This window comes from Cnephaeus nilssonii (assembly GCF_951640355.1).
Source record: "Cnephaeus nilssonii genome assembly, chromosome: 6".
NCBI lineage: Eukaryota > Metazoa > Chordata > Mammalia > Chiroptera > Vespertilionidae > Cnephaeus > Cnephaeus nilssonii.
In genome coordinates, this window is record NC_137077.1 from 93,156,962 (window position 1) to 93,184,048 (window position 27,087).

Consider the following 27,087-nt stretch of genomic DNA (forward strand, 5'->3'; position numbering starts at 1 on the left):
AATACTGAAGTACTAGAAATTCAGAAACAAAAATTCAAATTAAATACTGCACCTTCTTCCTTCTTCCACGTGTCCTGAAGCCCACCACACACCTGTGTCCATGTTGTCTCCCTCCCTCCCCCAGCCCCAAGTGAAAAGCCTGCTTTCCTTAACTCTTTCCATCAAGCCAAGTCCTCCACAGCCTTCAAGAGCCAGCTTAAATGGTACAGTTCCCCTGTTCTCAATTAACCTTTTGCACTCGGATGTCGAGTATGACTCGACACAGTTAGCATTAGAATAAAGGAATGGAGAAAAAAGCAAGCAAGTGCAAAGGGTTAATGACTGGTGAATGAATGAAGGATCATGATAATAACCATAAAAGGCTACCATTTATTAAGTGCTTACTACATGTCAGGCCCTTGTACTAAGTGCTTTAGAAACAACATGCTACAGAATACTCATGCAAACCTAAGAGGTCAATAGAATGATTTGCATTTCATTGATCATCAAATGGATGCTTGGGCAGACTAGGTAATCTGTCAAGGGACCCTGCAGCTGCCCCTCCAAAGCCTATGCTCTTCTTTGCTTCAAACTCATGAACAAACGGAAAGGCAGAGGAGGGACGTGCAATGCAGGTGTCTGACTCCAAGTTCAGTGCCTCATGACATAACCCTGATTTAAGTCAAACCCCAGAAGTCCTTATGGCACCAGTCCTTATGACTCCAAAGGTAAAATTAAAAGCAAAAGCCCTAGCTGGTTTTGCTCAGTGGATAGAGCATCAGCCTGCGGACTGAAGGGTCCTAGATTCAATTCCGGTTAAGGGCACATGCCTGGGTTGCTGGCTTGATCCCCAGTGTGGGGCATGCAGGGGGTAGCCAGTCAATGATTCTCTCTCATCATTGATGTTTCTCTCTTTCTCCCTCTCCCTTTCTCTCTGAAATCAATAAAAATGTATTTTTTAAAAATTAAAAGCAAAAGAGAAGATGAGGAAGTTGTATAAAGACCTTGAGATTAGGTCCCAAGCCAGGCCTAGGTTGAGTGCAGAAGAAAATCTGACTTCATGCAAAGAGGCCTGCTCGGCTTCTTTCCAAATTCTCAAATGGGTTCATATTTATTTGCCCCTATGTCATGCCCAGTTAAAAATGATTCTCATGGCCAGCCATAGCTAAAGGGCTGATTCCACCCAAGATCAGGTACAATACCGAGACTTCAACCCCTGGAGCCTTTCTGATGTTCAGTCACCAAATTCTATTAATCAGAAGCTTGATGGGGCTACCACATGCTCTCTGCAGTTTAATGTTCTAAAGGAGCACTTGGGGGCCTGAAGAGTTGTAGGTTGCAAATTTATGAGCCACATAAGCTAAGTCTTGAATCACCCCAGCACTGAGGCTGAATGTGACATCTAACCAGTTGCAAAATGAATCCAACACTTAGCATCCTCTGTCCACCTATAAGTACGAACTCTGGGAGGGACTGGGGATTGTGGATGTTTAAGCTTTTCAGATTCTTGAAATAATGAAGTCAGTTTATACAGTCAAGTCCAATCCCAGGCACTGACAGGCAACATATTATCCTACCTAATAAAAGAGTAATATGCAAATTGACCGTACCTTTGCTACACCCACAAGCCACGCCCACCAGCCACGCCCACCAGGAAAGCATCCGCCGGAGGCTTTTCCAGCCTTGAGCTTGGGGTCCGGCTGAGCCTCCGGTGGAGGCTTTCCCGGCCTTAGGCACCAGCGGGGAGCCTGCGATGGATCGCAGGGAACTGGGGGTCCGCTCCTGCAATCCATGGCGGGGAGCTTGGGGTCCGGCCGAGCCCAAGGCTGGGAAAGCCTCCGCCGGAGGCTTTTCCGGCCATGGGCACGAGTGGGGAGCCTGCGATGGATCGCAGGGAACTGGGGGTCCGCTCCTGCAATCCATCACGGCGAGCTTGGGGTCCGGCCTTGGGCATGAGCGGGGAGCCTGCAATGGATCGCAGGGAACTGGGGGTCCGCTTCTGCACGGGGGTCTGCTCCTGTGGTGGATTGCAGGGAGCTGGGGTCCCCTGCCCAGGCCTAAAGCTTTGGCCAGAGGCTTTAGGCCTGGGCAGGGCACAGTCCATGATTGGTGTGAACTATAGAGGAAACACCTTTTCTGACTGCACATTGGCTAAGCTTCCTGTATGCCACTGGTAATATTCTTAGTAACTTGGGTAATAAGAATCCAAAAAGGTGATCTAGGGTTTTTCCACCACACTTCTGGAGAAAAAAACGAAGGTCCATTGCTGGAGGGCTAAGAAATGTCATATCCTGCCCTAGCCGGTTTGACTCAGTGGATAGAGCCTCGGCCTGTCCACAGCAGGGTCTGGGTTGATTCTGATCAAGGGCATGTACCTAGGTTGCAGGCTCCTCCCTGGCCGGGTCCCAGATCAGGGCTCATGCAGGAGGCAACCAATCAAAGTGTTCCTCTCACTTTGATGTTTCTCTCTGTCTTTCCCTTTCTCTTCCACATTCTCTAAAAGTCAATGGAAACATATCCTTAGGCAAGGATAAAATAAAAAAAAAGAAAGTAAGAAAGAAATGCATATCCTATGAAAGACACATCTTAAAAATGCCTAAAGAAAGTTGTCATTTTTTCTTGGTGAAGGGACTGGAGTCATGTTGATGAAAACACCTTGGTGGCTGTGGTGACTGGCAGTGGCTGCAGCAGCAGGGTGATGGGGCTGGTGCCTTCCCCTGATCAGCCCGGTTGCCTCCCACAAAGGGAGGCCAGACTGCGGCTTAGGCCCGCTTCCCGTGGGGATCGGGCCTAAGCCATCAGTAGGACATCCCCTGAGGGCTCCCAGTATGTGAGAGGGGGCAGGTTGGGCTGAGGGACCCCCCAGCCCCCGTGCACTAATTTCATGCACCGGGCCCGTAGTCTATAATAATAAAAGCATAATATGCTAATTAGACCAGACAGCCAAACAACCTTCCAGACATCATTCAGGACAAAGCTGTGGCGGTGGGGGCTGAGGCAGAGGCAGTTAGGGGTGATCAGGCAGGCAGGCAGAGTGGTTAGGGGCGATCAGGCAGGCAGGCAGGCAGAGTGGTTAGGGGCGGTCAAGCAGGCAGGCAGGCAGGCATCTCCCAAGGGGTCCCGGATTGTGAGAGGGTGCAGGCCAGGCACGAATTTCGTGCACCGGGCCTCTAGTGGAGTAATAATGGTCGTCTTATGATTTGTACTGCATACAGAAAAACAGGCAGGAGCCCTTATTGTGTAATCTGGCTGGACAAAGACAGATTACTGACACAACTAGAGGGCACTAGAAGACCTTTTATAACACAGGATGAAACTGTGTTTAGCTGATCCTTAGGGCTCAAGGGGTACAGGAAAGTGCTTGATTTAATGTTGGGTAGTTTGAGAATGTTCTATGGAAGACCTGAGGCCAGGCCTAGGTTCTAAACTCAGTATTGTCACATGAATCTTAAGTCATTTCAGGAATCTGTGCTTCAGTGTCATCTATAATATATACACTAAGTATATAACAGCCAACTAATCAATTCCCAAGCCTCTATTGGGCACAAAGATCTATGCAGGCCCTGTGATAAATTCAAGGCAATGACAAGGTGATGGTCCATTCCAGATAGGAAACTGGCATGAGCAAAGAAGAGTAAGGAATATAGGTATGGCTGGGAGGCGGTATATTTGGGTGGCCAGCTATCCCAATTAGCCCAGGAGTGAGATATTTTCCAGGATGTGGAACTCCCATGGCTGAAACTGGGAAAGTTCTTAGCAAACTGGGATGACTGGCGACCCTACATTAAGTAAAATAATAGAGTTGGAAGGATGGCTTGATATAATATAGTAGTAGAAATAAAGGTGAAAACAGGCTCAGCCTACGCACCATTAGTTAACACTCTGAGACTGCCTGCAGGTGTCACCTTCTTTAGGAATTCCTTCCCGATCCCACTCAAATGAATTAAATCCCTTACTCTGTGGGTTACAGATGTCTCCCCAAGTTGCTTTACCCAAACATATTTCAATGATAGGTTTATATGGCTGCCTTCAGAACAAGACTGTGAACTCTTAAACAGTAAAAACGATGTACTCTGCACACTTAGGTTATTTAAAATTATCTTGATCAAGTTCAAGAACTTGTATCAAGTTCTCCTGCCTTGTCAATATCTGTACCAAGGTAACAATTCATTACTATATACCACTATTATTTTTCCAATGTGAAGATGTTTAGATTTTTACAACACTAAGAAGTCTAAGTAAAGCTTAAGTTTTAGGATGGAGATCCAGTAAAATACATGCAGAAAATCAGTTTCTAATAGGAGCAACATGCTTTAAAAAAAATCATTGCCTTACTATTTCGTTCATGTAGCTGAACAATGTGATTGTTGTGTGCTACTTGGAAAGAAACTGAAAATCACGGAAGAAAGCTTTTCCTGGAATTTCCAAGTAACACCAAGTTGCATTATTTAGAACTAACACTTTGACCTCTATTAACAAGGATTGCAATTCAGTCAGTGGTTTTGTAGCAAGGCTTGTAAATTGTGGGAACTCTGCCAGAGATATTTATGAAGAGAACTACAAGAAAGACTTTTAGATGGGAATATTGTGAAATCCATTGTCTAACAAGCTAGGTTCTGGAGTGTATGAACTTTAGAATAGAACATTTTAGTCATAATGAGAATTCTCTGAAAACAACTATGACCATACTTGTTAAATAAGAACTTGTACTTGAATTTGAAATTCAGGACTATATATTCAAGTTAAATGTACAAACAAGAAGGTTTTTGTAATATGTTGGTGTAAATTATAGAAACTGCAACACTGAAACATTGAAATCTAATGCTAAAGGATGAAATCTGAGATGCTAAAGGAGTGAAAGTATAGATCCTTGAATCACAGCACTATAGAGCTAAGGAACATGTGACCACTAATTGTAAAGATTAGGATACTGGGGCCCAGTGGGTCAGCCTACTGTAGGTGAAAGCAGTGGGCTGGGAATCAGAGGGACCAGATTCTGACACAGCAGTGCCACCTACTGGCTAACACCTGTTGGTGGTCCTAGACTTCCTTTCCCTCCCTTACTAGTCACCAAGTGTAAGAGATCCTGGCTCAGTGTGGGCTGCCTCCACCTTAATTCCAGCCTTTAGGACCTTCACCTGGATGATTGCATTAACCTCCTGACAAGTCTCCTGTCCTCTGGTCTGACTCACCTCCAACCTAGCCACAGTGAACTTCCCAAACTGCAAATGGAGTGGTGTCACTTCATCTAGTGTCAATGACTACCCTCGGAGATGCTGAGATGTCAAATCACCTAAGCCTAGCACACAAGACAGAGAGCCTTTCTCATGTAACTATGCTCTGGGATATTTTCTTGTTTGCTCCCGGAGTTTTTCTCCAGCCATTTTTCTCTCTCTGTAGTGTAGGGAACCACAATCCCCAGGCTCCTGTAACAAGTGGCTTCAGGCCAGGTTGGCCAGTGAGAAGCACTGGTGGGAGATGCCAGGGTATTTCTCTCTGTGTGGGCTGCCGCAGGGGCCTTTCCAGCAGCTCTGAGGCTCTTCTTTGGCTCCAGCTCCTGCTGGGCAGCTCCTCCTTCCAGGTGGCACAGTGTCCAGGCTCAAGTAACACCCCCTCTTCCCTTTATCCCTCCAGGCTAGGGGGGGCAGCATCTTCCTGCTATTGCTCATCCGAGCCTCACTGTCTTCTCTTTTGTTTCTCAGCTGTGTAAAAATAACCTCTAGATTAATTCTCTTTGTTTGAAATACCTAGAGAAGTTTCTCTTTTTCTGACTGGTAAATATGTGCTTTGCCTAACTTTCATTAATTCAAATAAACTTTTCCCTAGAAGAACTCTTTCCTTCCTATCCAATCCAGATGCCCCTTCTGCATGGGCTCACAGCACCTCATGCATTTATTTTAGCACTTACCATACTGCTCTGTGATTCTGGTTTTTCTGTCTGTTTTCTCCATTAAACTCTAAAAAGATTGAAAAGTTCTTTCAAAGCAGAAAGCAAATCTTATTTAACTCTGTTGTCAGCAGTCAATTTTGATCAGATGAGGATAACACTACTTCTTTGGCATAACTTAGCTGTGTCAACCTAACATTTGGGACCAGATAATTCTTAGTTGTGAGGGCTATCCTATGCATTGTAGATATTTAGCAGTATCCCCAGCTACTGCCTTAAAATGATGCTATTAGGAAGAAGAAAAATAAAGTATAGAGAAAACCCTGAAAACCATGGAAGTGCCAGGAGTTACTTTCATGGTGGTTTCTATAAAACTACTGAAATTTATTATTTTCAATCATAAAACAGTGTTCTAATTTATTCTTTGATGGTACTGATAAAAAAAATTTTAATGATAATATTGTTAGCAGTTACAGTTTCCTGTGGTCAAAAGCTCAGCTTAATGAATGTTTATATCCCATTATTACAATAGTTGTGTCTAATTTCGTAAATGCTTTTTTATACATTCAGTGACAAAGAAAATTTAATAACATAGGAGAGTAAATACCAACATGTTAATAGTTACACTAATTGATCACTTTTTAACTATCAATGCAGATATTTCATTTTAATAGTAATCAATTTATCTACAAAAGGTTAGTAATTTAAGTGCTTAGATTTCACAAATCATATCTGAGTGAAGTTAATATGACAATTAAGAATACTATAAATGTTTTATAACATACTTTAATCAGCAATATTTGAATAAAAATGTTTAAAGAGTTTCCTAATGTACCTGTGATTAATAGGAATGTGATTTTCTTCAATAAAATTATATATTCCCATTAAAATATAAAATATTTCTTCTCTAAAATATATCTTGGAAATACTTAATGCACACCATAACTTAATATTTTTCCTACTCTTGCCCATATAGAGGATGCAACTGGAGTGCCCAGGTAGAGTGAATGGGGAGGCTGTGCCACTGGACCCTTTTACATAAGTCCGCTGTACCAAGCCTGGGAGGCGTAGCAGCTCTACTTAATACTGAGAAACAAACACAGAGAAGCAGCCAAAATTAGGAGACAAAGAAACATGTCCCAAATGAAAGAACTGGGCAAAATTCCAGAAAAAGAACTAAGCGAAGTGGAGACAAGCAATCTAACTGATACAGAATTCAAAACACTGGTTATAAGGATACTCAATGAACTTCGGGGAAGAGTAGATGAACTTAGTGAGAACTTCAACAAAGAGATAGGAAGCATAAAAACAGATATAGAAAACATAAAAAAGAACCAGTCAAAAATGAAGATTATATTAACCGAAATGAAGAATACATTATAGAGAATCAACAGTATACTAGATAAAGTAGAGAATCAGCAAGTTGGAAGATAAGAAAGCAAAAATACCCAATCAGAACAGCAAAAAGAAAAAGAAACCAAAAAAAAAAAAAATGAGGAAGGTATAAGAAGCCTCTGGGACAACTTCAAGTGTACCAACATTCGCATCATGGGGTACCAAAAGGAGAAGAAAGAGAGCAAGGAATTGAAAACCTATCTGAAAAAATAATGACAGGCCTGACTGGCTCAGTGACTGAGTATTGACCTATAGTCATGGTTCGACCAGGAAGTCATGGTTCGATTCCCAGCACATGCCTGGGTAGTGGGCTGGATCCTCAGTGTGGGGTATGCAGGAGGCAGCCAATCAATGATTCTCTCTTATCATTGATGTTTACATCTCTCTCTTCCTCTCCCTTCTTCTATGAAATCAATAAAAATATTTTTAAAAATAATAATGATGGAAAACTTCCCTAAACTGGTGAAGAAAATAGACACACAAATCCAGGAAGCATTGAGAGTCCCAAATGAGATGAACCAAAAAAAAAAAACCACACCAAGACACATGATAATTAAAATTCCAAAGGTTAAAGACAAAGAGAATCTTAAAAGCAACGAGAGAAAAGCAGTTATCTACAAGGGAGCTCCCACAAAAGCTTCCCAACAAGAAAAAGCTAAAGGAGTTCATCACACCAAACCAGTATTACAAGAAATGTTAAAGGGTCTTCTTTAAGAAGAAGAAGGAGGGGAAAAAAGATAAAAAAATATGAATAAAATGGCAATAAATACTTATATATCAACAATTACTTTAAATGCAAATGGATTAAGTGCTCCATTCAAAAGACATATGGAGGCTGAATGGATAACAAAACAAGACCCATATATATGCTGTCTATAAGAGATTCACTTCAGATCCAAAGACACACACAGACTGAAAGTAAAAGGATGGAAAAAGATATTTCATGAAAATGGAAACAAACAGTCCTGGCCTGAGTTGCCCAGCAGTTAAAGCATTGATCCACACACCGAAGGGTCAAGGGTTCGATTCCCAGTCAAGGGCACGTACCTGGGTTGCAGGTTCAATCACTGGCCCTGGTCAGAGCACGTTCAGGAGACAACCAATTGATGTGTCTCTCTCACATCAGTGTTTCTCTCTCTCTCCCCCTCCCTTCCTCCTTCCTTTCCATTCTCTCTGAAAAGCAAATGAAAAAATATACTCATGTGAGGACTAACAAAAAAAAAAAAAGAAAATGGAAACAAACAAAAAGCTGGGGTAGCAATACTTATACTAGACAAAACGCATTTTTGAACAAAGGCTATATAGGGGGATAAAAAAATAACAGTAATAAAATAAAACAAAGGCAATATAAGATGAGACAAAGAAGGAGGACCCAGTAATTCCACTTCTGGGTATTTATCTGAAGAAATCCAAAACAGACATATGCATCCATGTTTACTGCAGCATTATTCACAATAGCCAAGATATGGAAGCAACCTAAGTGTCCATCAATAGATGAATGGATAAAGAAGAAGTGGTACATATATATGATAGAATATGACTCAGCTATAAAAAAGAATAAAATCTTGCCTTGGCCGTTGTGGCTCAGTTGGTTGAATATTATCCTATGCCCTGAAAGGTCACTGGTTTGATTCCCACTCAGGGCACATGCCCAAGTTGTAGGTTCAAACCCCTCCCCGCAGCCCCCCCTCCCCCCGCCCCAGAGTGTGTGCAGGAAGCAACTGATCAATGTTTCTCTCTCATATCAATGTTTCTCTCTCTCTCTCCATCTCCTTTCCTCTCTCTCTAAAATTTAATAAAACATATTTAAAAAATGAAATCTTGCCATCTGCAACAAAAAGTCAGAGAAAGACAAATGCCAGATGATTTCACTTATATGTGGAATCTAAAAAATTAAACAAAACAACAGACTCTTAGATACAGAAAACATTTTGATGGTTGCCAAATGTAAGGCGGGGGGCGGGGCAGGACTGGGTGAAAAAGATGAAGGGATTAAGAAGTACAAATTCGTAGTTACAGAATAGTCATGGAGATATAAAGTACAGCAAAGGGAATACAGTCAATAATATTGTAATAACTATGTATGGTGTCAGATGGGTAGTAAATTTATTGGGGTTGATCACTTAGGAAGTTATGTAATGTCTAATAACTGGGCTGTACACCTGAAACTAATATAATATTGTATGTCAACTATAACTGAAAAATAAAAAATACTTCAAGTTTAAAAAGAGGTCTTTAAAAAATATTTTCCCTACTCTTAGTCCAAAGGAACTATTTTAACTTTATCAGATGTAAAATAAAAGTTAATTTGTATATAAATTAAGCTAGTAAAGTTCTTTATAAACCACTTTATCCAAGAAATTAAGGTTAAATGCATTCAGATTTGGGTTAAAGACAAAGAGAATCTTAAAAGCAACGAGAGAAAAGCAGTTATCTACAAGGGCGCTCCCATAAAAGCTTCCCAACAAGTTCTTCATTTCACACCAAATATTAACCTGCTTTCATTAAGTCAAGATGGCTGTGAAAAAAAGTACAGATGTCTAGCTAAAAGACAGATGAGTAGTAATAGTAAAAATATTTGCCAATAGTACATTATTGCAATTATATAAAACTTCATTGTGAGTAAATTATAATTTGGGGATTAATAGGAACAAAGCACCATGGTGCTAAGTCTTTCTAAGTTGCTGAAATTGCCTATTTTATTCTCCCCCTTTGCTTCCTGTTAGGTACTTTCCTTCTATTATTCACTCCAGTACCTTCCCTAGAACCTGTTGAAATAAAGACTCTGACCAGAAACTGGAAATTCTAGTAACCCACATTTTATGAACAGGTTGTATTCTAAAGGGTTGTTTATGGGCAATCCATTTCCCTATAGACCCTGTCCATCAAACTATCTTTAACTGGTAGTATAGCTACCATTGAACTTAACCATAATTTATAACATTTTCATAGGAAAATGCACCTACAATTCAACTGTGGGTTTTAGTTCCAAGGGTGAATGAAGTTCCTTTCCACAGACTCCCTAGTCCTTAATACACAACCCTCTTCCTCTCCCTTTCAATCCCACTTATCAGTCAAGGGGGAGGCTTCTCAAGCCTGGATCTGGTGTCCTCAGGTTCACTTTTGTTTAAGGATGGGGAGGATACTTCAAGAGCCAGTAGCTCTGGCTTCATTTAAATAGCTAATCACTTAAGTTCGGTGTTTGCAAATTGAAAGTATACATAAAAACGTAACTGTGGATGAGAATGAATCATTGCATCTTTGGGAAAGGTGTCAATTTTATAAAAGTATATGATTGTCTTGGCTTGCCCTATGTGGGTTACTAGGCTAAGCCACATTCCTGTGGATGAGGACGGGGTTTCCCAATGGGATGAAAGTTTGCTTTGTCAATATATGAGGCAGGGCAGGTAGAGAAAATGAGGATTTGCAAAGGCAGGCCTTAGACCAAAGCTGGGAACCAGTCAGGTCTAACAAGACATGCTGGGGTAGGTCTGGGTCTGAGCAACAGCAAGCATGATTCTCTACATTGTACTTGCCTGCCATTACCCCAAGGCTCAACAAAATTCCAGCCTCTGAACTTCCCCTTCCTCCACTCCAATTTAACCACTGGGGTAGAAAGAGCCTTGGAACACCTCAGGAGTCACCGCCAATTAAAAGTCTGAAGACAGCTAGTCCTCATTCCCTGCCCACCATGTTTCTCATGGTAAATAAGATTGTAGCAGTAACCGCCAAAGTTCACGGTTAGGACGACTACCTAATGCTTGCAGCCAATGCCAAATATGATGTTACCACAGAAACTGTGCCTCCCCTGCACTTCCCATTCAGAGCAAAGAAAGTTTTCCAGATGGATGGCCCTGATCTTGAAGGCACTTTGAAGGTCACTGGAGCAAAAACAATGTTTCTGCTTGCTAGAGGCAGATTTAGCAGGATCGGGCGCTATACATTATTGGGCTCAGGGTCTAAGTAAGACACGTGGTGAGGGCTGCACAGAAAAACCCGGCAAAGGATCTGTGTGGCTTGTGTATCCAGCTTTTGGTTAAACATGTAAATTGTCTAGAAGAGTATATAGTTGTGTTGTATTTCTCTGCATCAATTTTACTGCTCAAGTTTGTTTTTGTTTTTTTTTTGTTTTCTTTGCATAAAATTTGTTTCTAAGCATAAATAACCCCAATTCATAACACTGCATTTTGAGAAAACAAGATCAACTTTTGGCACACTTTCTATCCAGGAGCCAATTAGGTCTGAATTTAGAGAATGTCATAGCAGCCCGTTCTGCCATTGCTAAACAGAGGTCCAGAAAATGCATTTCCCCTGTTCTGCTCAATTAGGTATCCCACAACCTCAAACTGTGGTTCACATTAAGCAGCTGCTGAAATGCCTTATATTGTCTAATTTAAATTGTCTTCTAATTGAACTGACATTTGGATATTGTTTCCTGTCAGCCCTTCACGCCTCTTGGCTCAGCCACCCCTTTAGGAGACACAGCGGATAGCAATGTGGGATGACGCCACCAATGAACAAAGCCAGTGGAGACTGAGCTGTTGTTCCTGAGCCGAGGTCCCCTACCTCATACCTCTGCCCTGGGGACTGCTGGCGGGCTGGCAGGGGCTGATCTGTGGCCACTTTGTTAGAGGAACAGGCCATTGTGATGAGCCATCCTCAGGGGACATCAAACAAAGAAAACTTCCTGCTGCTCATTAGGGAGCCGCATTCTCACATTCTCCCAGGGCTCAGGAAAGCAAGCTGGCACAACTATGAAGGAAACCTGAAAGAGGGGCAGGGGAGCAGAATCCTGGTGCGGGAAATTAGAGTGGAGAATTACGTGTTTCTCAGGCTTTTGCTGTAGGTACCTATTTCTCTGCATTAATTTGTCCTTCAAAAAGGGCTCATTAGCAACTCAGGAGGCTCCTCAGCAACTTCTTTGTGGAGTTTTCTTTTTTTGTTGTTAACCCGCATCTGAGGATATTTTCCATTGATTTTTAGAGAGAGTGGAAGGGAGAGGGAGAGACTGAGAGAGAAAAACATCTATGTGAGAGAAACACATTGATTGGCTGCCTCCTGCACGTGCCCGACCAGGGCAGGGGATTAAGCCTGCAACCAAGATACAGGCCCTTAACATGAATCGAACCTGGGACCCTTTAGTCCATGGGCTGATGCTCTATCCACTGAGTCAAACTGGCTAGAGCTGGAGTTTTCTCTTTTTACCATTCTTTCTACACAGATTTGTGGCCAGAAGCTTTCATGAGATCACATGACCCACTCTATCATCACTTGGCTTATTTGTTTAGGGGACCTGCTATGGGTAAGGGCCCAGTTCTGGGTGCTGTGCAAAGGGCCTCATTGCAGCAGCAATCAATAACACCCATTCTATGGATACAGCCAGGAGTGGGGACTGTCATTATCTACTCGCTCTATCCACTGCCTTCCAGGGGGGCAGGCATGGAAGCAACAAGCTTTAGCCTCAGACACTTCACCCCTCCAAATGCCCCCAGGAGCATTCTCCTTCCCTCCCATTTCCCTCTGACTTTCTTCCCAGTCGCGCCTGTCAACCTCACCCAAACCTCCAGCATGGTGCCTCCACTGAGGAGACCTGGCCAGAATTCAGACACATCATTCACCTGACATGGTTCTGGCTTTCAGAAGCCAGAGGTTCCGATGCTCAGCAGAACGTGACAGGAGCATCCAACTCAGGAATACCCTGGCAAGTACATCCTACTGACAAGGCTCCTTTGACACATAGCATAATAATATTTCAGACATTTGGTGGGGCCTGAAATGAAAGAAATACTGCATTCTGTCTTTTGTGAAAAGTTCAAAGCCAGTTTAGTTTATGTGGTAGGAAAAAAAAAACACAAAAAAAACTAAAGAATAATAAAGACTGCCTTAGCCAGTGTGGCTCAGTTTGTTGGGTGTCATCCTGTGCATGAAGAGTTGCTGGTTCGATCCCCAGTAGGGGGCCTGCAGAAGGCAGCTGATCCAGGACATCTCTCTCTCTCTCTTCTCTCTCCCTTCCTCTCTCTCCTAACAACAACAAAAAATCACCTACTGCTTTAGGAACAAAACAAAAAAAGACAACAACAAAGACTTTAATATCTTGAAACTAAAAAAAGATTTATTTTTTGCATCCAGAATATAACAAGAACTCTCAAACTCATTAACACAATGACCCAATTTTTTAATTGAATATATAGGGGTGACATTGGTTAATAAAACTATATAGGTTTCAAAAGTACAACTCTATAATTGTACACTTATTCATCTGTATATTGTATGTGTGTTCACCACCCAAGTCAAGTCTCCTTCCATCATCATTTATCCCTCCTATTCCTTCTTCTATCTCCCCCATCCTCCTTTCCCTCTGGTAATCACTATACTGTTGTCTGTATCTATGAGTTTTTTTGTTTGTTTGTTTAATCCCTTCACCTTCTCACCAGTCCTACAACTCCCCTTCCCTCTGACAGCTGTCAGTCTGTTCTCTACTTATGAGTCTGTTTCTGTTTTGTTAGTTTTGTTCACTGGATTCCACATGTGAGTAAAATCATATGGTACTTCTCTTTCTCTGACTGGCTTATTTCAATTAGCATAATGTTCTCCAGATCCATCCATGCTGCTGCAAAGAGTAAGGGCAAGATGAGCCAGGGGATCCCTCCTATGAGGCAACAGCCTATAAAAGGCGAGTCCCCAGGCAATTAAGAAAAAGATTTGCTTTCTGAGAGAGCAGCTGGCAAGAACCCAGACAAGACTAGGAGAGCGTCCCTCTTAGTAAGGCCACACCTCAGAGTGACAGCTTAAGGCGGGTTCGGTGAAAGAGAAAGGATGACAGCTGAGGCTCAGAATTCCTGGGCCTGGGCCTTACTTTGCTTTTTACTGGCTTTGGAAACCTGGACCAGTCACACCCCATCCTTGACCTCAAATTTCTCAATGTGATCCTAACACTTCTTTGAGAGTATTTCAAAAGGTGGTTATAAGAAGCAAATGTACTATAAACAATATTCTCATTGAAATATTAATTATGCTCACAGTATGACACCTTTCTTTGTAAAGTGTAAACTTTATGGTTAGGGGTTAATAGAAAATGAAATTTTACACCACAATTTCTAGATCAAAAATAAGTGAAATACTCGATTGGAAATTTAATGGATTTAAGCTTATTAGATATGCATTTGGACTTATGCAAAAGCCACACATCCCACGCAGCCTGTGAGGGTGCACAGGTCATGGCTGTGTGACTAGCAGATGGAAGCACATTCCCTCCCTAGAGCCATCCTGACAGTTCAAGGGTCACTGCTGGGTGGAGACTCTGCACAGTCTGCAGGGTGAGGGACCAGCAAAGGAATGTCTGCATTTGGATGGGAGGGAATATGGCCTCTGAAACTGAATATATATTAAATGCCATTATTTCATTTTTATTCAGCTCTATTTTTTCTCTATGTATATGAGTAATATATGCCCTAGGACTCTTTTCAATCCTGTGAGATAGAAATAACAGAGGTCTCAAAATTTTGACAAGTAGTACTCTAAAAGTCAATTGTTCAGAATGTAAAACACATTGTCCTGTAAGATTCTCATGTTATTTGCCCAATCCCACTTAATCCATAACGCAAATGAATGTTACTAATAGAAAGTAACGACCGAAAACTAAACTGATAATAGCAGTTAATAAAAAGGTGAACCTGATCTCTTTGGCTTAGGGGTTCCTATGGAAGCAGAGGAAGACGAGCTTTCCCCCCTTTACACTGCATTTGGAAATAGATGCCTTGAGCTCTGGCATCCTCTGACCTTCCTTTCTTTCCTCTCATCCTCCTGAGCTGCCCTCAGCCTTCTGCTTGCCCTCTCACCCCCCACAATGTTCCATTATGCAAGGTCACTTCTGCCTCTGGGCCACTGTCCTCCCATTACTCGGTCCAAGAACGTCCTCGACACTGTAGAGATAGGGCAAAGCCACACAGGCCTTGTCTGACTGCCGTTTGCTGTTCCCAATGGCAGGGATTTCGGGGCTCAGGGACAGGCGTGGCAGGGCTGTGAGTCTAAGCCTGCCCCTCCAGCAAACAAAGCCCACCTTTCATGTTTTCCAAGATATGGCAAAGTAGCTGTTCAACTGTGTGCTCCAAAGTGACCAATTTAACTGCATTCAAATTTCATTTAAAAAACAACCCTGCTTCACACCCCCACCCCGCAAAAAAACTGCCAAAGTTTGCTAGTTCAATTCTTTTCTAATTATAATTTCAGAACTATAATGATATGTCAATCAACTCTATAGGTCCCAATAGGTCCTCCTAGACTAACTGTTCTGACACAAGTCTGGTGGTTTGGCAATAATCACTGCCTCAGTTGCCTCTGGTTACATAAGCAGAGATGGGCCATGTGCAGGTAAGAACACCTACAAAGTCACATCACACTGTCATCATTTGAGTAAATGTAAATTAGAAACATTCATTGATTGAAATGAAGTTCCTGTGGCTTGTTTCAAAACTTCATCTTTTAACAAGTAAGAACCTCATATGAGGCATCATTTGTTCATTCATTCACTCATTCAACAAATGTTTCCTCAGTTCCTCCTGCCTGAGTGGTGTTGGGGTAAAGTCTAGAAACAGAATGATGAACAGCAGACATGATCTCAGCCATCACAGACCTTCAGCCAAGGGGAGAAAGATACCTAATTAAAGAAGAAATTGTAATGAAGTCTGTATTGGTATGATACCTCAGTAGGCCTTTTTCAGGAAGTACATTAGCATAGGACCTGAAAGATAATGAAAGGTGGGGGTACCAAGAGCCTGGGTAGAGACCTGGCTGGAGGACAGTGGGCAGGGAGAGGCTAGGACCTTAAAAGCCATGGGAAGGGTTTTAAGGTTTATCCTAAGGATCCGAGTGCCCAAAGGCAGCAAGACTAGAGCCAGCAGAGGCAACTACGAGGCCGCCACAACCCTCAACAGCCGGAACCAAACAATGGTGGCCGGGATTCACGAGGTGGCTGTGAGATGCGGAGGGGTGATGGGAGATATAGCCAATATATTCACGAGGTGGCTGAGAGATGCGGAGGGCTGATGGGAGATATAGCCAACATGAGCCTGGTGACCAATGGATGTGTGGGATGAGGGAAGAGGGAAGATGGAGGAAGACAGAAGAGACGGGTGTGACTCTAGGTGACAAGTTGGTTCAAACTGGGATGAACTATCGAAGCCCAGAGGGGAGCAGATAGAGAAGGAAGGTGAGGAGTTCTAATTTAAATATACTGGCTTCACATCATGTCCAGGAGGCGGCCATGGATTACGCTGGGCCTGGAGATGGCAAACGAGGTCGGGCTGGAGACACAGATCCAAGGTTATCCTGTCACTTTGGAAAGGGATTAGCACTAGAGGGCACAGGTGGTGCAAAGGCCTGAAAAGCACCTCTCAGGCACAGCTCGAGTCAAGCAGTGGGGAAGAGGGAAAAGGAAGAGCCAAGCAGGGTGGCGCTGCATGCCTGTCATTCAGGCCAGCTCCTGGAGCTCCAAGAGCATGGAGCTGGTGTGGGCACCTCATGACAAACGGCCTCTTCTCACTTTACCAAGTAACTTGGGCAAGAATTATCTTCTCATCTTCAATTCCCTCACCCCACACTGTAAGTGTGACTGAGACACCGACCTTTTAAAATTAAAAATTAAATGAAGTCTTACACCCCTATCCACTTGAGACAGCAAAAGTGTAACTGGGTTTAAGAAACAGGAACGAATGGGTCCTTTAAAACACTCACTGTTGATATTGTTGTGATCACATGGTGTTTTCAAGCTGAACTCCTACGATCCTCTTGATCCTAAGTATAGTTTGACTAAGTTGGCAGCGCCATGTCTCACTGTGTCACTGTTAAAGTGGACCCCTGCCTATGTGCTGAGCTTACCAATACTGCCACGGGGCCCAAGAACGACGCTGGACAGGGGCCTGTTCTACAGGACATCACAATCACGTCCAGAGACAACAAAAACATGCGTAGAGATTCCTATTTTCCAGGAATTTTGTGTTTCCCACATTAATTTTGTAAAACTTTCGGTTAAAAAAAAAAAAACAACCTATATCCATTCTTCAATGGAGTGAATAGTCATCTCTTGAGACTTCCACTTGGAACAAATTAAACCGAGCACACTGGTTTCTGAAGAAGCAAAGCTTTTCTCCACTTTCTTCCTTTTCTCTGCAATTAGAAAAATCCCTTTTCAGACAGTTCATTAAAACTACTTAATAAAGTCCGGCCAGTGTGGCTCAGTGATTGAGTGTTGACCTATGAACCAGGAGGTCATGGTTTGATTCCATGTACCGGTCAGGGTACATGCCCAGGTTGTGGGCTCAATTCCTAGTAGGGGGCGTGTAGGAGGCAGCCGATCAAGGATACTCTCTCATCAGTGATGTTACTATCCCTCTCTCCTTTATCCCTTCCTCTCTGAAATCAATAAAATTATTTTTTAAAAGACATATTTTTAAAAACTACTTAATAAATAAAATATTTAGGTATTTCTTTTGGCTTAGGGGCTCACAAACTGAGAAAGTCTGCGGGCCCTCTGGGCTGAAGGTTAAAACTATTGGCAGCAACAGATCCATCTGGAACGTGCACCACTCCCTCAGGCCTTTCCTGACGGATGGACATGGAGCAGCTCATTGAGAAAAGCCAGTGAGATGGCCATCCAGACATCTCAGAACTGGGCTCTACTGATACTGCCTCCCTGGAACCTGGAAGCACTGGGAGATGATGGAATTAGGCTTTTAACACCAGTCTTTCTTGGGCATGTGCTATATTCTGGGTTTTATTCCACAGGAGAACAATCGAATTGGAACCACTGTGCATGATCTAACCAAACGGAATATGGAACACATGTTTGGGAACTGAACCCTATTCCAGGTAGTCCCTGGTATAAAGTTGCTTCCTCCCAGTTCTCTCACTATTCTGGGAGGCCACTAGGTCCTTGATTTTAAACAGCAATCTGAGCCCCACCTACCTCCAGCTTGTTGACAAAGAAATCCCACTCTCAAAGTTGTTGGCAGCCAATAAGAACAAGGCTTGTCACTTCCCAGCTGAAAGCTCTTCAAGATCTCCTCATCAGACAGCGCTCCTCAAACTTTTCCTCTGAATCACTTCTGACAGGACAATCGGTAAGAGGTGTATATACAGAGTCTATGTACCCAGTATTCTCAGCACTCATAACCACCCTCAATCATTACACCCATTTCACAGATGCAAAATCTGAGGCTGGGCCCTAAGATCATACAGGAGAAAGGATGGAGCCAGCATCTGCACCAGGCAATCTGGCTACACCCCTGAGCTCTAAACCCACTGCAGCCACCTCGCCTGGGGGCTCAGGAGAGCCAGTTACAATTGGGGGAAGGCTGAGGTAGCAGGTTACGGAAAGCAGGAGGTTTAAAGTTCCAGTATTTAACTTACCAGGTATGCAAATTTGGCATTCTTTTCATAAGGTTTGTTTTTTATAAAAAACAATGCTTTCCATGTCACACCCATTAAAGACAGTTACTATTCAAAAGACAGAAAATACCAAGTGTTGGCTAGAATGTGGAGAAATTGGAACTCTTTTGCATTGTTGGTAGGAATGTAAAATTGTGCAGCCATTAGAGAAAACAGTATGGAAATTCCTCAAAAATTTAAACACAGAATTACCATATGACCCAGCAATTACATTTCTGGATATATACCCAAAATAACTGAAAGCAGGGTCTTAAAGAGGCATCTGTACACCCATTTTCATAGCAGCATTATTCACAATAGCTAAAGGTAAAAACAACCCAAATAACCATCAACCGATGAATGGATAAAGAAAATGTGATATATGAATATAATGCACTATTATTCAGCCTTTAAAAGGAAGATTCTGCAGCCAGGATCGGTTTGACTCAGTGGATAGCGCGTCGACCTGCGGACTGAAGGGTCCCGGGTTCGATTCCGGTCAAGGGCATGTACCTTGGTTGCGGGCACATCCCCAGTAGGGGGTATGCAGGAGGCAGCTGATTGATGTTTCTCTCTCATCGATGTTTCTAGCTCTCTATCCCTCTCCCTTCCTCTCTGTAAAAAATCAATAAAATATATTTTTTTTTAAAAAAAGGAAGATTCTGCAATATGCTACCACACAGATGAACCTTGAGGACATTATGTTGAGTGAAATAAGTCAGAAAAGGCCAAATACTGTATGATTCCACTTATATAAGGTATTCAAAGTAGTCAAACTCATAGAGACAAGAAGTAAAAGAGTGGGTGCCAGGGGCTGGGGGTACAGAGTCTCAGTTTGGGAAGATAGTAAAGTTCTAGATGGATGGTGGTGATACCTGCACAATAATGTAAATGTTGTGCAACTTAATGCCACCAAATTGTAACCCTAAAAATGGTTAGAAATGCTAAATTTTATATGTATATTTTACTACAAAAAAGTTCTTGCTAAAAACGTGAAAATTAAAAACCACAGTGCTTTTAATAATTTATCAGTTAAATTACTTTAAATTTTCCAAAGTATATGATTCAGGAAGACTCATAGTTATCCTATAGTTTCAAATATCCCTGTGCACAAAGCTCCCTCGGATTTTTTGTCTGTACAGTGGGATGATGGCACCAGGGACCTTAGAGGACTACAGTGAGGACTCAATAATGTTATTCCTGCGCCGTGCCTGATGGGTAGCAGGTCCTGGCCATTAGTCCACACAAGGCCCTCTGTGATCTGCCTGCTGCCACCATCACCTATGAGATTCGGTTAAGGAAGTGAAATGGCTTCCCCCAAGTGACAAGCCCGGTGCTAAACCATGAAGCTGTGCAAGTCTGCGTCTAACACACACCCACACGTGAAGTGATGTTTGCGCGTGACTGTTGCACCTCCCACCAATACAAACTCCTTGAAGATGGAACAAATCTTAGTCATCCTTAGTCATACAGCATACATACAGGGTGGGGTAGAAATAGGTTTACAGTTTTGAGTATGCAAAACAGGTTATTCTTATATTATTTACTAATTACTGTATTATTTTTCATATGAACAACTATATTTGCCCCACCCTATATATGTGTGTGTGCACATGTGCACACACACACACACACACACACACACTGTCTGGCACCTAATAGCAGCTCAATAAATATTTGATGGGGGGGGGGCCTTTATAAATGTTAGATATGGATGTCTACAAAGCAAACTTATCCATCTGTGGGGAACACTACCAAGTTCTTCTGTAATTTATTTGTATTTTATAATATCAAAAAGTTTTTTTTCAGCTTCTTTTCCCACTTATCCACCAAGAAAAAAGAGAAATAAGAAATCTGAGAATTGGCGGGCCCACTGAATTTAAGCCACAGAAAATACCTGATCCCAACTCTTGCCTTCAGGAATCAGCCATGGAATGAAGGGAAGGCCCCATATGACTGAAGTCACACACTCTCGATACACATGTGGAACTTCCCATCTACACGTGACATACAGAGGCCGACATACATGTCTAATCCTCAGCAGCGATGCTTAAGGGGACAATGTGAAAGGCCACAGAAGTTCTGTCCCTTTACTTGACTTGATACCCGACTAACTAACCAGTCATCCAAACAGACTTTATGGGGTACAGCTAGTGAGTCTGGGGCTCCTTTCTGTGGAATTCAGAGCAGAGACATGAAGGAAGCTGAAGTGCTACAGCTGGTATTTCTTCCTTTTCTGTGAGGTGGTGGTTACCCAGGCAGCGCTAACTTACGTCCTCTATACAATGGTCTTTACACGTGGCTGTGGGGGAGCTTGGAAAGAGGCAACTCGAAAGATCTGTTCTTCAGAAACCTTCACATAAATACAATCACAGCACAATTCTAGGAGCTATTTCTTACTTCCTCAGTTAGGTTTTACTATTTCCTATCACCTACTCCACCGCCAAACTGGACAAGCACGTGGAACGCTTCGGCTTTACACCATTCTGTACCTCACAAAATAAGTGGTGTTTATAACAATATTCTGATTTCCTGGGAGTACTTTGCTATCTTTTTCTGAGTGAAAATTTTTTTAAATAATAAGTAGTGTAAGTGGAGAATCAGAACAAAAGGAAAAACCCACCTAATGAGAGAGTTGTCACTTTTTTCTACCTATGGCTTCTGAACAGGAATATTGGACCTATTATCTATTATTATCCAAGAATCTTCCTCCTACTCCCTTCAGGTATTAAACCTCAATTTTAATGTTCTTCCCTAATTTGCACACACAAAAAAGTCACAGGAGCATTCTAATATTGTACCTCAAAGTAGAGGTGAAGCTAAAAAATAGGAAAGGTGGGTATTCACCGAGACCAGCCTGGGGGTCCATGGCTGTGCTGGCTGGCTGCTCTGCCCAGCTCTGGTGCGGATAGAAAGTGCTCAAGCAGACATCTGTCCCCAGGCTAGTCTCAAGAATATGCTGTTCTCTGTGGGACCAAGTGCCCTTTTTGATCATGGGCAAAATATTTATGGCTGCTAGGCTGCCTATGTTCTGGTGCTGAGCAGCTTCCCATCAAAAGCAGGCGTGGGGCCCCAGTCACAGGAAGATAACTCTCCTACACAATGAGATTATGAACATCATTCTGAAATTAGGTCCTAGAAGAATTTAAAACAAACTCACAAACGCACTCAAAATTGTATTCTTATCTATTATCTTTTAAAAGCAAGAATAATAATACACTCAGATGTATCAAAGAACACAGGAGTCAAGTAGTATAATCATTTATTCTAATTATATAAAGACTAGTGGCCCGGTGCACGAAATTCGTGCACGGAGGGTGTGGGGGGGTGTCCCTCAGTCCCTCAGCCTGGCCTGCACCCTCTCCAATCTGGGACCGCTGGCTCCTAACTGCTCACCTGCCTGCTTGCCTGATCGCCCCTAACCACTCTGCCTGCCAGCCTGCTCGCCCCCAACTGCCCCCCCTCCCGCCGGCCTGCTCGCCCCCAAATGCCCCCCTGCCAGCCTGCTTGCCCCCAACTGCTCCCCCCCACTGGCCTGATCATCCCCAACTGCCCTCCCCTCCTGGCCTGATCGCCCCTAACAGCCTCTGCCTCGGTCCCGCCACCATGGCTTTGTCCAGAAGGATGTCTGGAAGGTCTCCCGGTCTAATTAGCATATTACTCTTTTATTAGTATAGATAAATGTTGCTACAACATGGATAACCCTCAAAAGCTAAGTGAAACCTTAAAAAGGCAAGTGAAAGAAAACAGCCAGGAAAACCACATACTGCATGATTCCAGTGACGTAATGAGATGTCTAGAAAGTGCAAATCTATGGAGACAGAGGGTGGAGGAGTGGTTTTGGGGGCCGAGGGAGGAAACAGCAGTGCCTACATGTGGCCATGAGGTTTCCTTTTTGGATGATGGAAATGTTCCAAAATTAGATGGTTGCAGAACTTTGTAAATTTACTAAAAATTAATGAATTGTACAACTGAAGTAAATTTTATTTTTATATCAGTAAAGCACTAAAAATATAAAATTAATCATAATTTCCATGTGAATAGTCTAATAAACATTCTGAAGAAGATTTAGACAACAGATCACCTAATTCAAGGTAAAGTGTCCAGGTAATGAATTTCAGTCAAAAGAGCCACAGTATCGTTCCCAAATCCCACCTTAGAAAAACCTGTAACATACCTCACAACTCTTCTAGCCTCATCACCAACAGCCTCAGGAAAGATCTCCCTTGGTGATTTTTCTAGCACTCTTTTTAGGGCCTTGGAAATGAAACTTTTGACTACTTAGTATTCGCCTGTTTGGACTTCAGCTTTTCTCCATGGCACAAGCCTACATTACACAGAAGAGAAAACCTGGTTCCCGTGACTTGTATCGATCAGTCACAAAGCGAGGCCTTCCACAGCCAACAATCACAAGCTCTCCAACGAAATGACCTTTGGTAAGTACTAGGGATGTACTGCACAGCAGGCTAACGACAGCCAACACTGCCGTACAGTCAATAGGAAAGTTGTCAGGAGTACATCCTGAGCTCTCGTCGCAAGGATAATTTTTTCCCCTTTTTCTCTCTTTTCTCTTTATTGTATGTATATGAGATAATGGATATTAACTAAACCTACTGTGGCAATCATTTCACAATATATGTTAAGTCAAACCATCATGCTATCCATACACCTTAAACTTATATAGTGATGTATGTCAATTATCCTATATAATATAGAGGGAATATGCAAATTGACCATCACTCTGCCATAAAGATGGCGGCACCCACTGCAGAGGTGGGTGGGAGTGTGTGTTTCTGCAACACAAGATGGCTGCGCCCACAGTGGAGGCCGAGTTCCTGTAACACAAGATGGCTGCACCCACAGCGGAGGCCGAGTTCCTGTAACGAGCATTAATGAGGAATCAGCAGGGACCTGAGGATGCGCCCCCCCCCCACTCCCTGCCCCCGTGGGGCTTGACAGGGGACCTCAGGCTGTGCCTCCCACCCTGGCACCAGGCCGGGGGACCTCAGGCCGCGCCCCCCACCTGGCAGGGCTGGATGGGGGACCTCAGGCCATGCCCCCCGCCCGATGGGGCTTGATGGGGACCTCAGGCCGCACCCCCCACCCTGGTGCCAGGCCGGGGGACCTCATGCCGTGCCCCCCTCCCAGCAGGGCTTGACAGGGGACCTCAGACCGTGCCCCCACCCAGCAGGGCTTGACAGGGGACCTCAGGCCACGGCCCCCACCCTGGCAGGGTTTGACGGGGGACCTCAGGCCACACTACCCACCCCAGCACTGGGCCAGGGGACCTGAGGCCATGCCCCCCTGCCCCGGCGCCAGGTTGGGGGACCTGAGGCCGCACCCCCCACCAGGTGGGGCTTGACAGGGGAACCTCAAGGTGCAACCCTTGCCCCGGCGCTGGGCCGGGGGACCTCAGGCTGCTCCCCTCGCCCTGGGCCGGGGGAACTCAGGCCACGCCACCCACCCAGAGGGGCTTGACGGGGGACCTGAGGCTGTGCCCCAGCCCAGTGGGGCTTGACAGGGTACCTCAGGCCACGTGCCCCGCCCGGTGGGGCTTGACATGGGATCTCAGGCCATGTCCCCCACCCAGCGGGGCTTGATGGGGGACCCCAGGGCGTGCCTCCCGCCCCGACCCGGGCTGGGGGACCTCAAGCCGCACTCCCCCGCCCGGCATCAAGCCAGGGGACCTAAGGCTCCAACCCCCGCCTGGCGGGGCTTGACAAGGGTGGGATCAGCCTGGTCTGGATCTAGCCCAATGAGGGGGGGGGGGTCCCGCCAGGTCTGGGTCTTGTGCGATTTTAAGGCGCATGTGAGTGGGCAGGGACTTGACTCTGGGTCCCGTGGTGCGCCCCAGACTCTGACAGAAGGAAGATTTTCATATACATTTTACTAATTTTCTTTCATCTCTGACACTTCTATTATAGAGAAAGGGCAAATAGCAATCTATATGAATCTACACTAATAAAAGAGTAAGATGCAAATGACCATACCTTCGCGACGCCCACCAGCCAATCAGGAGTGAGTATGCAAATTAACCCAACAAAGATGGTGGGTTAATTTGCATACGCAGGCGCCAAGTGGCCGGGGGCAGGCCGGGCCTCTGGGCAGTGTGGGAAGGCAGAAAGGTGGCTCCGGGCTGGAGCGAAGACGGTTCTGGTAGCCAGGGGAAGGAAGGCCCATTCTTGCACGAATCTTCATGCATCGGGCCTCTAGTATTAAAATATTTCCTCTAATTAATCCCCTTTTAATGTGCATGAATTTTGTGCACCGGGCCACTAGTTTCTGAATAAAACTGGGAAAAAAGGTTTTTAACATTATCTTTGGGATATATCCTGGATGTGATCCAAAAGTTGAAAGGTTTCTCATCTACAAGCAACACTCCTAGGGCTGGTGAGTTCTCTATGCACCTCCCTTCTGGTCAGATTCAGAATATAAAGTCTAACCTAGCACAGGAGTTAAACTTTATATTGGGAGCTGGCCCATGTGAGCTGCGAGCAGAGCACCAGGGCCCTGACAGACACTGTGTGCTGAGGGTCCCCGTGAGCCAATCCTTGTTGCTGCTAGTGTTTCAAGCTGACTGTATTATTCAGGCATCTACGTTTGCCACTTTTCAGTCCTCCCTTTCTAGCTCCATATGCAAATTGGTTATAGGTTGACAAACTCGTCAGGTAAACCAAGCAAGTGTCCTGGACTCCACCCCTGGGCCCCGTGGGTCACCTTCCCACCTTCTCCCAGCCAGACTGCAGTCACCTGCCCCTCCACTTCCAGCTGCACTGTTTGTGCTCTTTGTTTTAAAACAAATAATCACTATGCTCATGCTCTCGGCTCCACCCAGTCCTTCTCATTTGAAGCTTCTTTTTCACCTCAAGGCTACCCTTCTCCTCCTTCCTCCCTCCCTCTCGCATCTCCTCCGCTGGGGTACCATTTATGCCTGACTTCAAAATGTCACCCATTTTCCTTTTCTAGTTCCTAGCAGTTTGTTTTCTTCACCCATGGCATTTTTGAGTGTTAGAAATGATAAAAACTTCTGTTCAATGTCTCATTTTACAAATGAGAATAGGAGAGACCAACACTAAATAGCTAAAATGTTTATAGCAGCTTTACTTATAATTGCCAAAACTTGAAAACTACCAAGATGTCCTTCAGTAGGTGAGTGGATGAACTGTGGTACATCCAGACAATGGAACATTAGTCAGCAATAAAAAAAAATGAGCTCTCAAGCCATGGAAAGACATGGAGGAAACTTAAAAGCATATTACTTAGTGAAAACAAGTACATTTTTCTAGTTTGGCTCAGTGGATAGAGCGAACTGAAGAGTTCTGTGTTTGATTCCAGTCAAGGGCCTGTACCTGGGGTGCAGGCTCGATCCCTGACCCTGGCTGGGTGCAAAGAGGAGGCAACCAATCGCTGTGTCTCTTTCACATTGATGTTTCTTTCTCTGTCTCTCCCTTTCCTTTCCTCTCTCTCTAAAAATCAATTTAAAAAAAATATCTTCAGATTTAAAAAAAGAAAAAAAGCTAACCCCAAAATGCTACATACTGTATGACTCCAACTATATGACACTGTGGAAAAGGCACAGCTATGGAGACAGTAAAAATATCAGGGGGTATAAGGAGTTAGGGGGAGGGAGGAATGAACAGGCAGAGCATAGCAGATGTTCTAGGACAGTGAAGTTATTCTGTATGATACTATTAATGGTGGAGACACGTCATTATATATTTGTCCAAACCCACAGAATGCCCAACACCAACAGTGAACCAACTCTAAAGTAAACTATGTACTTTAGCTAATAATAATGTATCAACATTGGCTCATCATCGGTAACAAATGTGCCACCCTGATGTAAGATGTCAATAACAGGGGAAATTGTATGCAGGGGATAGTGGGTATTTGGGAAATTTCTATTTTCCCATCACTTTCTCCGTAAACTTAAAACTGCTCTAAAAAATAAAGTACACTAATCTAAAATCTAAATAAGCAAAGAGCTGAGTGGCACAGTCAGGCAAGCAACTTGGGAGCTCTGTACGCAATACAGATAAGTACCCAGAAACCCACCCCTTGTGTTAATAATCACACGGACATGACTCACATAATGGAAAAACTAATATCATTACATCATCGAGGTTCAGAAATACCTCCAATCCAAATCCAAATTCCGCACATGTGTAACCTTGGCTAGCTGATTTTAAAATTCATGTGCAAGAACTTGGGCTTGGAATACCTGCAATACTTCCAGGAAGGGGACAGGGCATGAGACCTGCCCTGCCAATGTCAGTGGCCTCAATTTTAAAAGCTTGAATAATACACGGAATTGAGCATTTGAATTGCAGAAGTGATCATTTGTTTTTTTAAACTTGAAGTGATTGTGAGATTTTTATGACCCAAAAGTGATTCAAAAAGTC

General features: G+C 43.7%; 1 protein-coding gene across 3 annotated transcripts in view; it reads right to left on the minus strand.

Annotated features, from left to right (window-relative positions):
- The window catches only part of SPATA13 (spermatogenesis associated 13), a 366,978-nt gene that overhangs the window by 99,011 nt on the left and 240,880 nt on the right, over window positions 1–27,087 (minus strand). The window lies entirely within an intron of this gene.